The 15,668-nt window shown below is 33.2% G+C and overlaps 1 long non-coding RNA gene across 1 annotated transcript in view; it reads right to left on the bottom strand.

Annotated features, from left to right (window-relative positions):
* LOC132530417 (uncharacterized) overlaps positions 1–15,668 on the bottom strand; it is a 425,095-nt gene that overhangs the window by 273,640 nt on the left and 135,787 nt on the right. The window contains exon 3 of the long non-coding RNA XR_009543797.1: positions 2,599–2,674. This is a non-coding gene — a long non-coding RNA (uncharacterized LOC132530417). The remainder of the gene's footprint in view (positions 1–2,598; positions 2,675–15,668) is intronic.

Raw genomic sequence — 15,668 nt, 5'->3', positions numbered from 1 at the left:
CAAATTTCATATTCATTATATGCTTACTTGTAACAACTTTCTCAGGGATATATCATAATATTACAATGTATAACTTTCAAATTCCTATTTTATGTATTTGGAAAACCTATTATAATAGATGGTACTGTACAGTGATTTATATTTGGGACTGAGATCAAGAATACCTGAATTTAAAGCATAGCTCATAAATTTATTAATTGTATGGATTTGGCAAGTGTCATACCCATTTAAACCAGGAAAACAGAGATAATAATACCTAAAAAAAAAGTTTTCTGATGAAATTAAATATAACATCTCAAATATGTAAGCTAATTATGCTCAGAGTAAATGCACAATAAATTATAATCCTTTTATTTCTATAGACAGCTGTATGTTTAAAAACATAAATTGTCATACATTCATGTAGAGATGGTTCTAAATTTAACCAAGGAAATCTGAGTACTGAATTGAGTGTTCTTATGGTTTATGATGTCTATACTTAACAAAAATGCAATAATACCTTTTGCCACACATATGAATGTATGTTTTATACTACATGCAAATGTGAAATGTAAGGATCCTATTGACCACTTTGTGAAAATAAAAATGATTGATGAGTTTTATTATTTCAATTTAGAAATTCAGCTGCAGAATATAAACTCCTGTGTTACCATGGTAGCACATTACATCACTCTAATTATACAATATATGCTTAGTTCCTGAAGAAAGGCAATTTAGCCGGATTTCCATATTGATATTCCGTATATTCAATAAGGGATTTAAAATTTATTTTGAACTTTTAATTTCTTGTGACTACTTCCTTACTTGAAAGCCAGAAAGACCTTTGAAAGACTTTTGCTTTAATTTATAAATCCCATTAATTTTTACACGATTGGAAGAGTGAACATTTATATATGACTTGATAATCTTTCTTAGTATTACTGGGGACTAAAATGTGTTTTAGAACCCAAATTAAATTTTAGTTGTTTTTTTTTTAATTACCCAACAGGAATGCTTTTGTCAGTCACTTCATTTGCATCAACTGCAAGCAAAAATGAGACAGAATGGAGTTTCCACCTCAAAGTATTTATCTTTAGTATATTTTCTATTTATTAAAATTGTTAAGGAGGTAAGGAACACTATACACAACACAATATCCACAAATTTGATATCTTAGATAAAATAGACCAATTGTGTGAAGGACTCATGCTACCAAAAAGCATGCAAGGAAACATACATAACTTTAATAGGCCTATATCTATTGAGGAAATTGATTCAATAACTAATAAGCCCTCTAAAAAGAAATAATCAGGCACAGATTGTTTTACAAATGATTTAAAGAACATTTAAGAAAATAATTATACCAATTCTCCACAACTTCTTCTAGAAAATAGAAGCAGAGAGAACACTTCCTAATTCACGATATGAGGTAAGCAAGAATCCAAATATAACACAAATGTATGAAGAAATCTCACAGAACTGGGTAGGGAAAACAGGCACTGACCTAAGTTTAGAAATGAGTGGACTATCTAAAATTAAAGACAAAATAAACTGTATATAAGCAAGGTACACTAGCTGATAAAGTTAAACCCCAGAGGATATTGGTTAACAATTCTGGTACTACTATAAATATATACTGGAACTGAACAATTAAGTAAATGGATGGCAGACAATTGAAGCCAGTTTTCTCACTGTTAGAGAGGGAAATTGCAGATAAGCAAGGAGAGGGGAACTAGAATGACTCATTTGATAACGGATACATTAGAGTTTGAGACATCATTATGAGATCAAGTTTAGCTTAATATAAACACAGTCCGTAACATACACATATATTGATAGATATACATGCATATATATGTTAGTATAGAGCATATATTTCCTTGCTCTGTCAGTTGAGGAAAACTGAAAGCAATGACAATAGGCAAGAAGCACACCTAGCACCTATGTCTTGGTTTCTAACACCACTCTCCAATTTTAAAAACCCATGCTCCTAAGAGAAATGACTGATATTATGAAATATACATGAGCTAGGAGAACTCATAATATCAGAAAGTAAGGAAGTATGCAAAATAACACCCACAATGGTTGTAGTATGCCAAATGACACAGGAGACAACTGAAAAACCTCCCAAAATTCAAAGCTCTTCAGTAATTTGAATGACAAAATAAAGTTACATTTAATTATAACCCAAAATGTAGAATAAGTACACATGAGTCCATACTGATATAAATAAATAACCTGAATAAAAATGAGGGTAAACCTACGATGTAGAAAAATTCTAAATAATTTACATAGATACTCTGTCTTCAAGGAGGCAGAACATAATTCCCTACTCCTCACCTGTGGGCTAAGCATAGTAACTTCCTTCTAAGGAGTACAGCATGACAGAGGTAAACAAGAGTCCCTTTACAACAAAGAAGCTTGACAAACACTATGTTAGCCAAGTGCTCAAGGTCATCACCAACTGTTGAAAGTCATGTTGATAGTATGTGCCTTTGGTATTATGTGATGAAAATGGCACTTTACCTCTATGTTCTTCCTCCCAAACACTATAACCTTTGATTCACGGTAAGAAAAAATATCAGAAAAATCTCAATAGAAGGTCATTCTATAAAATACCTGGTCAGTGCTCTTCAAAGCTGTCAAAGTCATCAAAAACAAGGAACATCTGGAAAACTTGCACAGCCAAGAGGACCTGAAAGAGAAATGATGAATGAACTTGAATGATGGAATGACAAATGATAGAAAATTATGAATAATGTGATATTCTGGATGGGATCTGGGAGTGAAAAAGATATTGGGTAAAATTTAAGGAAATCTGAATAAAATATGCTTAGCTAATAATAATGTATTTATATTCATCCATTATTTGTAAGAAATGTACCATACAAATGTAATAATGTTAATAACCGCTAAAACTGTGTTTGGGTTACATGAGAACTCTCTGTACTACCTTTACAACTTTTAAAAATAAAACTAAATCTCTTCTTAAAAGTAAATTTCATTTAAAATAAAACAAAATATGCTACATAATTATTTATACAGCAGCAAATTGTTCACTGAATGGATTTCCCATAATTCATTTAAACACTTTGCTGATATTAAGCATATAGGTTTATTCCAAGTTTCACAATCCATGCATCCATTTAACAAAAGTGTATTAAAATCTTTATGTGTCAGATGCTATAGTAGTATTTGAGATTCAGCAACAACAACAAAAACAATAGAAATAAGCCTCTGTAAGAGCATGCTAATAACTAGAGAGGGAGAGAGGCAAAAGACAAATAAAATACAATTGAAGAAGAGGCAATCAAATAAAAATAAAAGCAGATATATTGTTGGGGGGAGCTTTTAAAAATCCCATCATCTCCAGCCTCTTCCTCTAGCTGCTCTATGGACAGGAGAATGAAGGAGTAAGAGAAGGAAGATCCCTTAGAATTTTATTGCATTGGCCTAGGAGAGAAATTTAGGTGCTGTGGGGTTAGATTAGGATGGTAGCAAGAGACATAGTAATGAAGGATTGGTATCTGAATGTATTACAAGGAGAAGCCAGAAGAATTCTCATTATTTGGATGTGAGTATGAGGGAAGAAGACAAATCAAGATTCTTCTTTTTTATTAATGAAGGTATTTGTTGCTATAAATATCTCTCTTAGAAATGCTTTTGCTGCATTTCATACAGTTTGGTATGTCATGTTTTCATTTTCATTTGTTTCAAGATATTTTTGAATTTTTCTTTTGATTTCTTCTTTGACTCATTCATTGTTTATAAGCATGTTGTTTAACCTTTATATTTTTGTGAATTTTCTAGTTTTCTTCTTGTAACTGTTTTCTACTTTCATAACCACTGTGTACAGAAATGATGCTTCATATGATTTCAAAATTCTTAAATTTAAGATTTGTTTTGTGGCAAAACATATGATCTATCCTGAAGAATATGCTGTATGCACTTAAGAAGAACATGTATTCTGCTGCTGTTGGATGGAATGTTCTATAAATATCTGTTAAGTCCATCTGGTCTAATGTGTATATTGCTCCTGTTTAAAAATGTGCAGAGGTACTGAACTGAAAATTTTCCAAAGAAGATATACAAACAGACAAGTACACAAAAAGGTACTCAACATCACTAATCATCAAGGAACTGCAAATCAAAACCACAATGAGATATTTCCTCATACCTTTTAGAATGGATATCATCAAAAAGGCAAGAAATAGCAATACTGATGAGAAAAGGGAACACTGTTTCATTGTTTGTGGAAATGTAAATTTGTTCAGCCACTCTGAAAAACAGTATGGAGGTTCCTCAAAAAATTAAAATAGAACTACCATATGATCCAGCAATTCTACTTCTGGGTATAGATTAAAAAATATGAAAAGGGAATATTAGAGAAATATCTGCTCTCCCATGCTTATTGCTGCATTTTTCTCCCAATATCCAAGATATAGAAACAACCTAAGTGCCAGTCAATGGATAAGCAGATGAAGAAGACATGGTATATATATATGCAATGGAATATTATTTAGCCATGTGAAAAAAGGACATCCTGTCATTTTCAACTATATAAATGGACTTTGAGGTCACTATGCTAAGGGAAACAAGTCAGACAGAGAAAGGGAAACTCTGTATGCTATCACTTATATACAAATTTTTAAAAAGTCAGCTTCATAGAAACAGACTAAAATGGTAGTTACCAGAGGCAGGGGGTTGGGGAAAAAGAGGAGATATTGGTCAAAGAGTATAAAGTTTCAGCTAAAAGATGAATAAGGTCTGGGGATCTGATGCACAGCATAATGAATATACTCTAGCTGTTGAAAGAGTAGATCTTAAATATTCTCACCACAAAAAAAAGGAAATGGTGACTATGTATTGTGATGCAGGTGTTAATAAATGTTGTAGTGGTAATCATTTTTCAATATATAAGTGTATCAAATCAACATGTTGTACACCTTAAACAATGAACAATGTTATATGTAAATTATCTCAATAAAGTGGAGGAAAAAAGTCCATAAACTAAGAAGCTAAAGAGAAAAACCTTGAAATAAGTATTTCAAAACATTTGAGTAATTGTCCTAAATGCAGAAACAAAACAACCAGTGAGATTGTTTAATCTATTTCCCCAGAATTAGTGCATGCATTTGAATTAGGCAACTGCATAAAACAAAAAGCCTAAAATAAAAGTGAATGAATACAATAAATGCTTAATTTTTATATAAAAGAAGTCCAGAAGTAGGTAGTACAAGGCTTCTGTAGCTCTTCCATGATATCAGAGACTCAGTCTCTTTCTATCTCATTGTGCCAGCATCCTATGATTTGCTGATTTTAATACTCAAGTATAAGAAAGATGCTCTCACACCGTACTTGTGATCCAATTTTCAGAAAGAAACAAGGAAGAAAGGAAGGGCAAAGATAAAGCACTTTCTAGGAAATTCTGCTGGTACATTGTCTTTAACAGCCTTATCTGAAATCTCATCGCCACAATCACCTTCACATCATTTGCTAGAACTACATCACATGACCAAACCCAGATGCAATCTACTGTACAACATAGTACCTATAGTTAACCATATACTATTGTGCACTTTAAAATAAGATAGATGTCACATTAAGTGTTCTTACCACACATACACACAAACAGAAGGAAGTTTTTGGAGGAGATGGATGTGTTTAGTATCTTAATTGTAGTGAAATATCACCAGTGCATGCATATGTCCAAACTCAGCAAGATGAATACATTAAATGCATGCAATTTTTTGTACATCAATTATACATCATAAAGGTTAAACTGTTAAATAAAAACGTTTCCTAACAGATGCATTGTTATCCATAAAAATTCAGAAAAAATTTTTTACTAAGGAGGAAGAAAAGTGTATCTTCAGTAGACATTTACCAGTATATATTCTATTCAGTTACAATGAAAATACAGTTGACCCTTGAGCAAAGGGTTAGTGGCACCAGCCCCCGAAGCAGTCGAAAATCCAACTTATAGTTGGCCCTCTGTATTTAAGGTTTCTCCACATAAATGATTCCTCCTTATCTGAGCCTCTGCATCCTCAGATTCAATCAAGCAGGGATTTTGTAGTACTGAAGTATTTACTATTGGAAAAAAAAAAATCTGTGTGTAAGTGGACCTGCACAGTTCAAACCCATGTGGTTCAAGAGTCAACTGTATCTTTCCTTAAAAATATTTTAAGTGTCATATATCTGTTATAGTTTTATTTTATTTCCTAATTAGTATAAAGTTTAATACTTAGTTGCATGTTTAATAGTCATTTGTGTTTCTGCATGTCTGTATTTACAAGAAGGTAAATTATGAGAAAGTCTTGAGAGACAAACCAAGGGCTGAGAAAAACAAAACAACTGCCATTTAACTTAATGGTCAGAAAAGAGCCAGTTGTAAATTCAGAGTAACTGTTCTTTATGGGACACATTTTGAGAAGAACCAAAGTATTACATGACCCAGTGTAATGTGGAAAGTGTAAATTCCCTGTTACTGTCATTCGTGTGATATGAACGACCTATATCTCCAGAACGACCCTGTTCAAAAGTAATTATATTAACAGAGAAAGAAAATTATTAGCACATTTGCATAAATTAATTTATTGTTTAAATAGCTGTAATGGAAAATGATGGTACTCTCAGGGTTTGTATTAAGGTAAATCATGACAGAGGAAAGGAGAATAAAATATGGCAAACTGCTCCAAAAGTAATCCATATTAGGGCTTTTCTCTGTTATACCAGGCTAAATTTCATCAGAGATTTATTTCCTTAAGTAGAGTGGCATCCCAAGGATACAGAGATTCTGAAGATTAGTTTTCAAACTTTATTAAGGTCATCCTTGAATGGAATACATCATAAATTCTTGTCACTTTAACATTTGATATGTTGAGTTAAAAACATTCAAAGCATACATGTATTGGTGAAGTAAAGCATTACAAAACAATGACACTTAGTTTTTCTGGAAGAACTAGGGAACATACAGATAATGACCCTGAGTATGTCCTCTTATTCTCTATCATCAAAACATAATTTTGGTTGCATGCACAGGGCATGTGCCAACATCAAGATTTAAAAGACTGTTTTGACTTTAGCTTTATTAATAAAATGCATGTACCTGAAATCTACTTTCTCTCTTCCTTCATCATGGTTGTAGGCCCAATCATTTCCTGGGACAATAAAGTTTATTCTCTCCTCCCAACCCTTAGTCATAATAGGTAAGGTGGAAAAATTGAAGAAGGAGGGTCAAAAATCTGTGAGGATTCTTCACTAATGTATTAATAAATGAAGAAATTGGTTTTTGAGCACCGTTCTATCTCCATAAAGATAGGGGAATATGACAAAATGAATTCAACCAGGTGTAAACCAGGATACCATAGCCGAGAAATAATGAAAATCAAATGCTCTTACAAACTCATATCTAGTTAAGAATCATACAATTTGATGCAGAATCTTGGCTTCCAAACCAAGTCAGCAAACTGAAAAAAAAAAAAAAAAAAAAAAAAGCAAGTGAAATAAAGGAAACCAGCACCAGCGTAGAAGAATATCAGGGCTTTTTTGGAACAGAAATAGTTCTAAAATGTAGGGAAAATCTAGCGTCATTGAGAGAGAGAAAGTGAGCCCATACGAATGGCAAATTTAGGAAATGACCAATGGTCGTTTCACTTAATTATATTTAATATTGAGGTTAAAAGAAAGAGATAGATGTTTCTAGAATTTAATGCATTGACATATCCACTTTGTGATTGGCTGTATGTTCTGTGTGTCAAAAATTCAAATATCTAAGTGCCTGTTTGCTCCACCATTTGGTAGGGATCAGAAGTATCCTCAACCCCTATTAATATGTGTTACATTTTTGAGACGATCACTTCCAATCAAAGGAAAAAGCAAAAATATCAAAAGCAACAGCAACAACAAAAACCTTAATAATATCTCTTTAATTTGTAGAAGTCTGTTAATTGTTTGTACAAAGTTCTTCATTATCATTTATTATTATTTAATATAGGCTTTAAGAAAAAAAATCAAATATAGAGGGCATAGGAGATTGATTTTCCCATGGGAAACAGGAGAGCCTGAAATAATAAAATTTCAAAATAGGTCTATTTAATGTTCCTATTTTTATCCTGATAGCAGCCCAGCAAGCAACCAAGAAGAGATTATTCCTTCCTGGAGGTAGCTGCATTCAGCAACGAAACTGTCTTTCTAATGTGTATAGACCACAAAGAGGTGGAGGAGGTAGATTAAGAAGTCTTTTTGTCATTTTTGGAGGAAGATGTTCCAATGTGCAACAATAAAAGATACCAGTAGATGATAGGAAGTGAAGAAGGTCCACTGAATATCTTAACTATCAGTGTATTGTTGAATTGCTTTTGTGATTAAAAAATACCGTTGTTAGACTGTAAATGATTAATAAAAGTAAAAAAAAATGATAGAGTAGTTTCAAGGGGCACCACATTGTAGCTCAGGTCAGTTGGTCAGACTGGAACAGTAATAACAACCTGAAAAGGTATCAACAGTGGTGAGACATGATGTGTGGCCTTGAGCTGGGGTCAAAGGCCTGATATAGTCAATCTGCAGATGTGGAACACATACGGGAAACACCTAGTGCAATGAGATCTAGTCTACTGGGAGATAACCTAGTAAACTTTTGGCGGGAGTCACAGGTCTATCATACAGTGGTAGCTCAGTTTATAGTAGTGGATATGTTGCCATGTCTAGTACGATGATTGATCTAGGCAGTAATTGTCACAATCTGAGGAGTGCAGGCTTGATCAGCAGCTTGTTTCTAGTCAGTTGCATCAGAAAATGATCTTTTACCATGGACATCCACATGAATTACCCAGGTATTTATATAAATAGCCATGATTTGTTTCCACATTTCATGGCCCCAAAGAACGGTGTCTACAATTTGCCAGTATTTAATTTTTCAAGGGCGGATCAAACAGTGAGGCAATTGGGAACAGCCCAAGAATCAGTAGAAAAATATACCAAAGTTAATCTAAGGGAGTATTTGCCAGAGTTATGAGATGGCCTTAAGTTCTGCGCAATGAGTGGAGTTACTACGTCTGTTTTGGGTTCCGCTCAGCTGGTACTGCAGCAGAACAGCTCCAGCAGCCGGGTGGGCACGACTGGTCCTTAGCTTAGCCAAAATCCTTCAGTGTTTTCCTTTGCTCTTTAGCACAACTTGTAAATTTTTGGTGAAACCTGGACATAATGTATCAAGTAGTAAGAACCAAGGTAATTGGGTTTTTAATGAGGTTTTATGATAAACTGGTTTGTTGTTGGCATGTTCAGTGGTTGCTTTAGCATAGATGCCTGGAGCTTAAATTTCCTGTAGTATGTTTACTCTCTTTTTTCTTTCTTCCCTGTTGTCTCGGGGCTTCCTTAAGAAATTCTTAAATACTGTCTGTGCATTTTGGCTCTCTGAGTAATCCACTGTTAACACATTGGAACCTTGTTGATTGGTGGCAAGATGTAGGGGGATGGGAAGCATTCTATTATCTTACAACTAAATCTTAGTTGTTCACGGGACCTGAGATACTTCATAGAGTTTTCAGGCCCGATACTCCCTTTCCTTTTCGCCCCTCATCTGGGCCAGCTGATAAAAGGGCCTGAGTGCTCCCTCCTTTTGCCCTAGGCTGCATGTGCAGGAGAACCATCAACTCAGTCCTACCCTCTAACCACAGTAAAATCCCAGCCAGTCTCTTTTCCTTGCCATCTCAAGCCATTTCTAGACCTGCTTGAGAGTCAGCCTTGTTCCTTCCAGAAAGCCTCATTATGTTAGTAATAGACCTTTACCTACCCTCTTGGTGCACGAGTGGTGTCATCAGTTTTGATATGCACACTAAATTTTATGTGATGTGACTATCACATTTCTTTGAAGTGATCACAACATGAGGGGATGTTAACCTAATCACACCCTGTAAAACCTGAAAAGCTATGATTTGTACACACAAAAACACACACACACGATAATAGCAATCCCTGAAATATTATATGAATTTGATTGTCTGCTCAATCTTGGTACTTGAACATTCCTCATGAAAAATTAGGCATATGGAATAATTGAAATAAATTCTCCCTTTAGAAGGCCCAGTTTAATCAAAATGACCATGGTTTGCTGAACAATGCCCCCCAGAGATGTCTATATCCTAATCCCCAGAACCTGCGAATATATTATCTTACTAAGTAAAAGAGACTTTGCAGAATCTTGAGAAGGGGAGATTATCCTTCATTGTCTGGGCAGGTCCAATGCAATCACAAAGTTTTTTATAAGAGAGAGGCAGGAAAATCAGAGTTAGAATACATAAGAATCGAAGTAGATGCCAGCGAGAGATTACACTATACTGCAGACTTTGAAGATGGAGAAGGCCATGAGCTAAGGAATGTAGGTATTCTCTAGAAGCTGGAGAAGGCGAGGAACACTGTCTCTACTACAGCCTACAGGAAAAACACCTGCTTGCAGATCCATTTTTTACTTCCAACTTCCAGAACTTTAAGAGAATAAATATGTGTTGCTTAAAGCCACTTAGTGTGTGGAAATTTGTTAAGGTTACAATAAGAAGTTAATATAGTGGCAAAAGGAAGGAAATGAGCTGATTTTTTTCCCCAGTGTTACCTACAGAAGAACATGTTAATTTACTACTGAAAACTGAATCCTAAGAGCTACTCTGGTTTGCGTGGTTTCCAAAGCCTGGTTGAAATTTTCCTTCATTTCTTTAAGCTAGCTCATACCCTTATAATGAAATTGATTTTTAATCAAATCAACCATGTTGTTTTGAATTGCCCACATTTAAAAAACAATAAGTATGTAATTTATTTTCCTGGACAGTTTCTAAACTCAAATGAGATAAAGTAATTTGCTCAATGAAAGATGGCCACTGTTACATAAACAAAGATGTTTCAGTGTAACATAAAAAAAGGAATAGTGTAACACTGACACTTTGAATTTCCCTTCCTGAATCCAATATTTATCATTTCCTTCTTCCTTAAAGGTAGTCTTTAACCAGATTTCAAAAACTGCAGTTATTATTTTGCTTGTTTCTAACCTTATATAAATTGAATTACATAATATACATCTATTATCTAGTTTTTTCACTCATCATAATGTTGGAAAATTCTTCCATGTGAATATATGCAAGTAGATTTCAATTATTTTTATCATTGTGTAAAATATTTCATATAATAAGCCGTAAATTATTTATCTGTTCTTTTGATGTACAGTGTAGTTTTTTCTAGCTTTTGGCCTATACGGATAATGCTACTACTATCCACTCTTTCATGTGTATCTTTTGGCAAACATATACACGCATTTATGTTAGTTATACTCTCAGAAAAAATATTTTTTAGATCAAAGGATATTAATGTATTAACATCAGTAGATAATGGCAAACAGCTTTCCAAAGTGACTATATAAAATCCCATTTCCACCAGTAATACATAAGATTTTTAATTTGTCCATATCATCACCAATATTTCTTAATTTCAAGCATTTTAATTTTAGCCTATCTGGTGGGTAAGGAGTGATATATCATTATGGTTTTAAATTTGCATTTCCCTGGTTAGTAATGAGGCTGAGTAAACTTTCATACTTTCATTGCCTATTTAAACATTCTCTTTTGTGAAGCCTGTTCAAGTATTTTGCACATTTTCTCTGCTGATTTATCACTGATTTGTAGGAGTTCTTTCATTAGGTATATGTTTTGCAAATGTCTTCTCTGATCTGTGCTTTTCCTTTTACAAATGTTAACTCTATTTTTGATGAATATAAATTATTAATTTAAACCTAATTTGTCAGTCATTGCTTTATGGTTATACATTGTGTTCCCCATTTAAGAAATCATTCCTTATTCTAAGGTAAAGGTGATATCTATTATCTTCTATAAATTTTGTTACTTTGGTTTTCTATTTAAATCTACACTCTACTTATAATTAATTCTTGGTGTGAAATAGGATTGTGTGAAAAAGAATTAACATAACAGGTCTGTTTGCTCAGTCCTCACATGTCTTCAAAGCTGCCTGGAACCATCATGAACCCTTGGCCAACTCCCAAGAATGTGCTCCTTGGAAGGTTCTTTATGTTAATGACTGATGATTTTTTTATCTGGAAAAATAAGTTGTGCCATATCAACTTATCAGTTTTGCTTTGCACAAACACCAAGATCGATAATGTGCACTAGTTTTCATTTTGGGGTTCCTGTGTTTCAGTTACCATCGCTGGTCACATAACAGGATATGCTTATGTGACCAGCCTTCCATCAACACCCTGAGAAGGGACACTTTTCATGTGTCCCAGAAAGTCACAGGCCAGAGATAAATGCATTCTATCCAATACCAGAAGTGGAAGAACATGGAAGCCTGTACCTTATTCCTCAGAAGTTTGCCCAATGCTTATCTTTTTTTCGTGTTTCTGTTGTTCTTTATCTGTTTGCTTATCATATATATATAAAACCTGCTATCAATTCTTATGAGTCCTTGGATCAAATCATCAAGTTTGAGTATGGGGGTGACATTACCAAAACAAGCCAAGATTTACTGTCCTTTGTATAGACATTCAAATGACTCAGCACGATTTATTAAAATACCATTTTTCCCCACTGTCTCTGTCCTAAATTAAGATTATGTATAAGTATTGGGCTGTTAGTGTACTCACTAATTCTTTTCAGTTGACCTTTGTCTATCATTTATTCAATGCCACATCATCTTAAATACTAAGTTTTGTTAGTCTATAGAATGTCTTCTTAACTTGTTCTTGAGGAGGGAACACTTCCAAACCCATTCTATGAAGCCACCATTACCAATACCAGATAACAATACCACAAGAAAACTATAGACCAATATCCTTGATAAATATCAGTGCAAATATTCTGAACAAAACATGGGCAAACTTAATTCAAGAACATATGAAAAGGTTTATACACCATCACCAAGAAGGATTTATCCATGGGATTTAAGGACAGTTCAACTTATGCAAATCAATAAATTAATATATCATATCAATAAAATGAGAGATAAAAATTATGTGATCATCTCAATAGAGGCAGGAAAAGCATTTGACAAAAATAAAACATGTTTTCATGATAAAAACCCTTAACAGATTGAGTTTAGAAGGAACAAACCTCAATGTAATAAAGGTCATATACCACAAACTAACAGCTAACATTATGCTGAATGGAGAAAAATTGAAAGCTTTTCCTCTAAGATCAAGAACAAGACAAGGATGCCCACACTCACCACTTCTATTCAGTATAGAAGTAGAAATCCTGGCTAGAGCAATTAGGCAAGACAAAGAAACAAAAGACATCTGAATTGAAAAGAAAAAGTAAAATTATCATTATTTGTTAATACATTTTTATACACAGAAAATCTCAAAAAGTCAATCAAAAATGGTGGTAACTACGCAATAATTTCAGTAAAGTTGTAGGATACAAAATCAACATACAAAAATCATTTTTTGTACCGAAAAAAAATAATAATAAAAAAAAACAGTGAAATATCACCTCACATCAGTTAGAGTGGTCATCAAGAAGAGAAGAAACAACAAGTGCTGGCAAGGATGTTGTGAAAAGGGGGTCCTTATACACCATTAGCAGGAAAGTAAATTGGTCGAACCACTGTGGAAAATAATATGGAGATTCCTTAAGAAATTAAAAATAGATCCACCATATGATCCATATATTCTGGTTATATAATCAAAGAAAATGAAAACAGAATTTCAATTTCATGCATTCCATGTTTATTGTAGCATTAGTCACATTAGCCAATATATGTAAACAACCTAAATGTCCACCAAAGGAATAATGGATTAAAAAGATGCAGCATACATACACAATGGAATATAATTCAGTTATGAGAAAGGAAGATAATCCTGCCATTTGTGACAACGTGGATAGACCTTGAGCACATTATGCTAAGTGAGATGTCAGACAGAGAAGGACAAGTGTTGTATGATATCACTACTATGTGAAATCTAATAAAGTCAAATTCATTTTAAAAAAAAGAGAGAATTGGTGGTTACCAGTGGATGGGGGTTGGGGGATAAGACTGGTGTTGTTTAAGGGTACATACGTGCAAGAAGTAGTAAATAAGTTATCAAAATCTGATGTAGAGTATAATGAATATAGACAACAATATCATACTGTAATTGTGTAATATGATAAATATTGCTATAATGACAATCACACAACAACATCTAAATGTATCAAAGAAACATATACACATTAAATTTACACAATGTTACATGCCAAATTTATTTAATTTTTTAAAATGTACAGTTGACCCTTTACAACAAGGGTTGAACTGTGCAGGTCCGCTTATAAGCAGAGTTTTCAGTAGTAAATATTACAATACTACACAATCTGGGGTTGGTTGAATCCATGAATGTGGAACTGCAGGTACAGAAGAAACAAGGATATGGAAGAACTGCATACGTGGAGGGCTGGCTATAAGTTATATGTAGACTTAAATTGCATGTAGTGTCTTTACCCTTAACTCCCCCATTGCTCAAGGGTCAACTGTATTTGGATGCTTCCTCTCTTTATTCTCTAGAAATACTTGCATGATTTTGGAATTATCTTTTCCTTAAATATTTGCCAGAAATAATGGGTAATATAATTATGCTATGTAGTTTTATTTGTTGGAAGATTTTTAAATACAGATTCAATTTTTTTTAAAATAGCAAGCTATTCAGGATTTCTATTTTCTCTTGTGTGAGTTTTGATGTTGCATAATTCAAGCAATATGATAAAATCTAAATTTTTCACATTTGTTGACATTAAGTTTTATCTTTTTAATATCTCTAGCATTTATAGTATTCTCCTCTTTTTTATCTGAGATTGGATATTTTTGTCTTCTCTCATCTTTCTTGATTTGTCTTAGAAAGTGTAAATATATTTTATTAATCTTTCCAGAGAGCCATTTGTTCGGTTGATTTCCTCTATTGTATTATTTATGTCATTACTTTCTGCTCGATCCTTATTATTCCCATTGTCCTAATTTCTTAGAATTTAACTTGCATATCATTTTCTTGAGATGGATGCATAACATTTTGATATCTTAGACTTTTTAAATTTTAGCATATGGATTTACAGCCATTAGCTTCCCTTTAAAAATTGCTCTAGCTGGGTCCAACAAATTTTGTTTGTTTGTTTTTCAGGTAAATATATTTTCAAATATCCATTGTAACTTTTTTCAAGCAATATTTAAGAGTACACTGCCAGATATATGGAATTTTCTATCTGATCAAAGACAATATGACGTAAGATTTTAGCCCTTTGAAATGTATTAAGACTTTTTCTACGGCTCAGCATTTAGTCAATTTTAAAAACCATTCGATGTATTCTAAAAAAAATTATACTGCAAGTGTCAGCACAGTGTTTTATATGTGTCTACCGGATCATGCTTGCTCATTGAATTGGTTAAACTTTCATGATGTTTGCTGTTTTGTATGATTCATATATCAGGTACTGAGAGTGGTGTATTAAAATCTTACATTATAGATTATTACATTTTTCTTTGTAGTTACATCTTTCTGATGAGTGTATCATTAATCATTATCAAATTACCCTCTATTTAGCAATGCTTTTCTATTACTCTCTATTTTGTCTGATATTATTCTGGCTTCAAACTTTGCCAGGGGCTTTGACTATATACTTAATGTTTTTCTTTAGCCTTTCTTCTCAATTGTAATTTTTTGA

This window comes from Lagenorhynchus albirostris, chromosome 1, assembly GCF_949774975.1.
Source record: "Lagenorhynchus albirostris chromosome 1, mLagAlb1.1, whole genome shotgun sequence".
NCBI lineage: Eukaryota > Metazoa > Chordata > Mammalia > Artiodactyla > Delphinidae > Lagenorhynchus > Lagenorhynchus albirostris.
The sequence above is the reverse complement of the archived record's forward strand: the minus strand, read 5'-3'. Positions and strand labels throughout refer to the sequence as shown.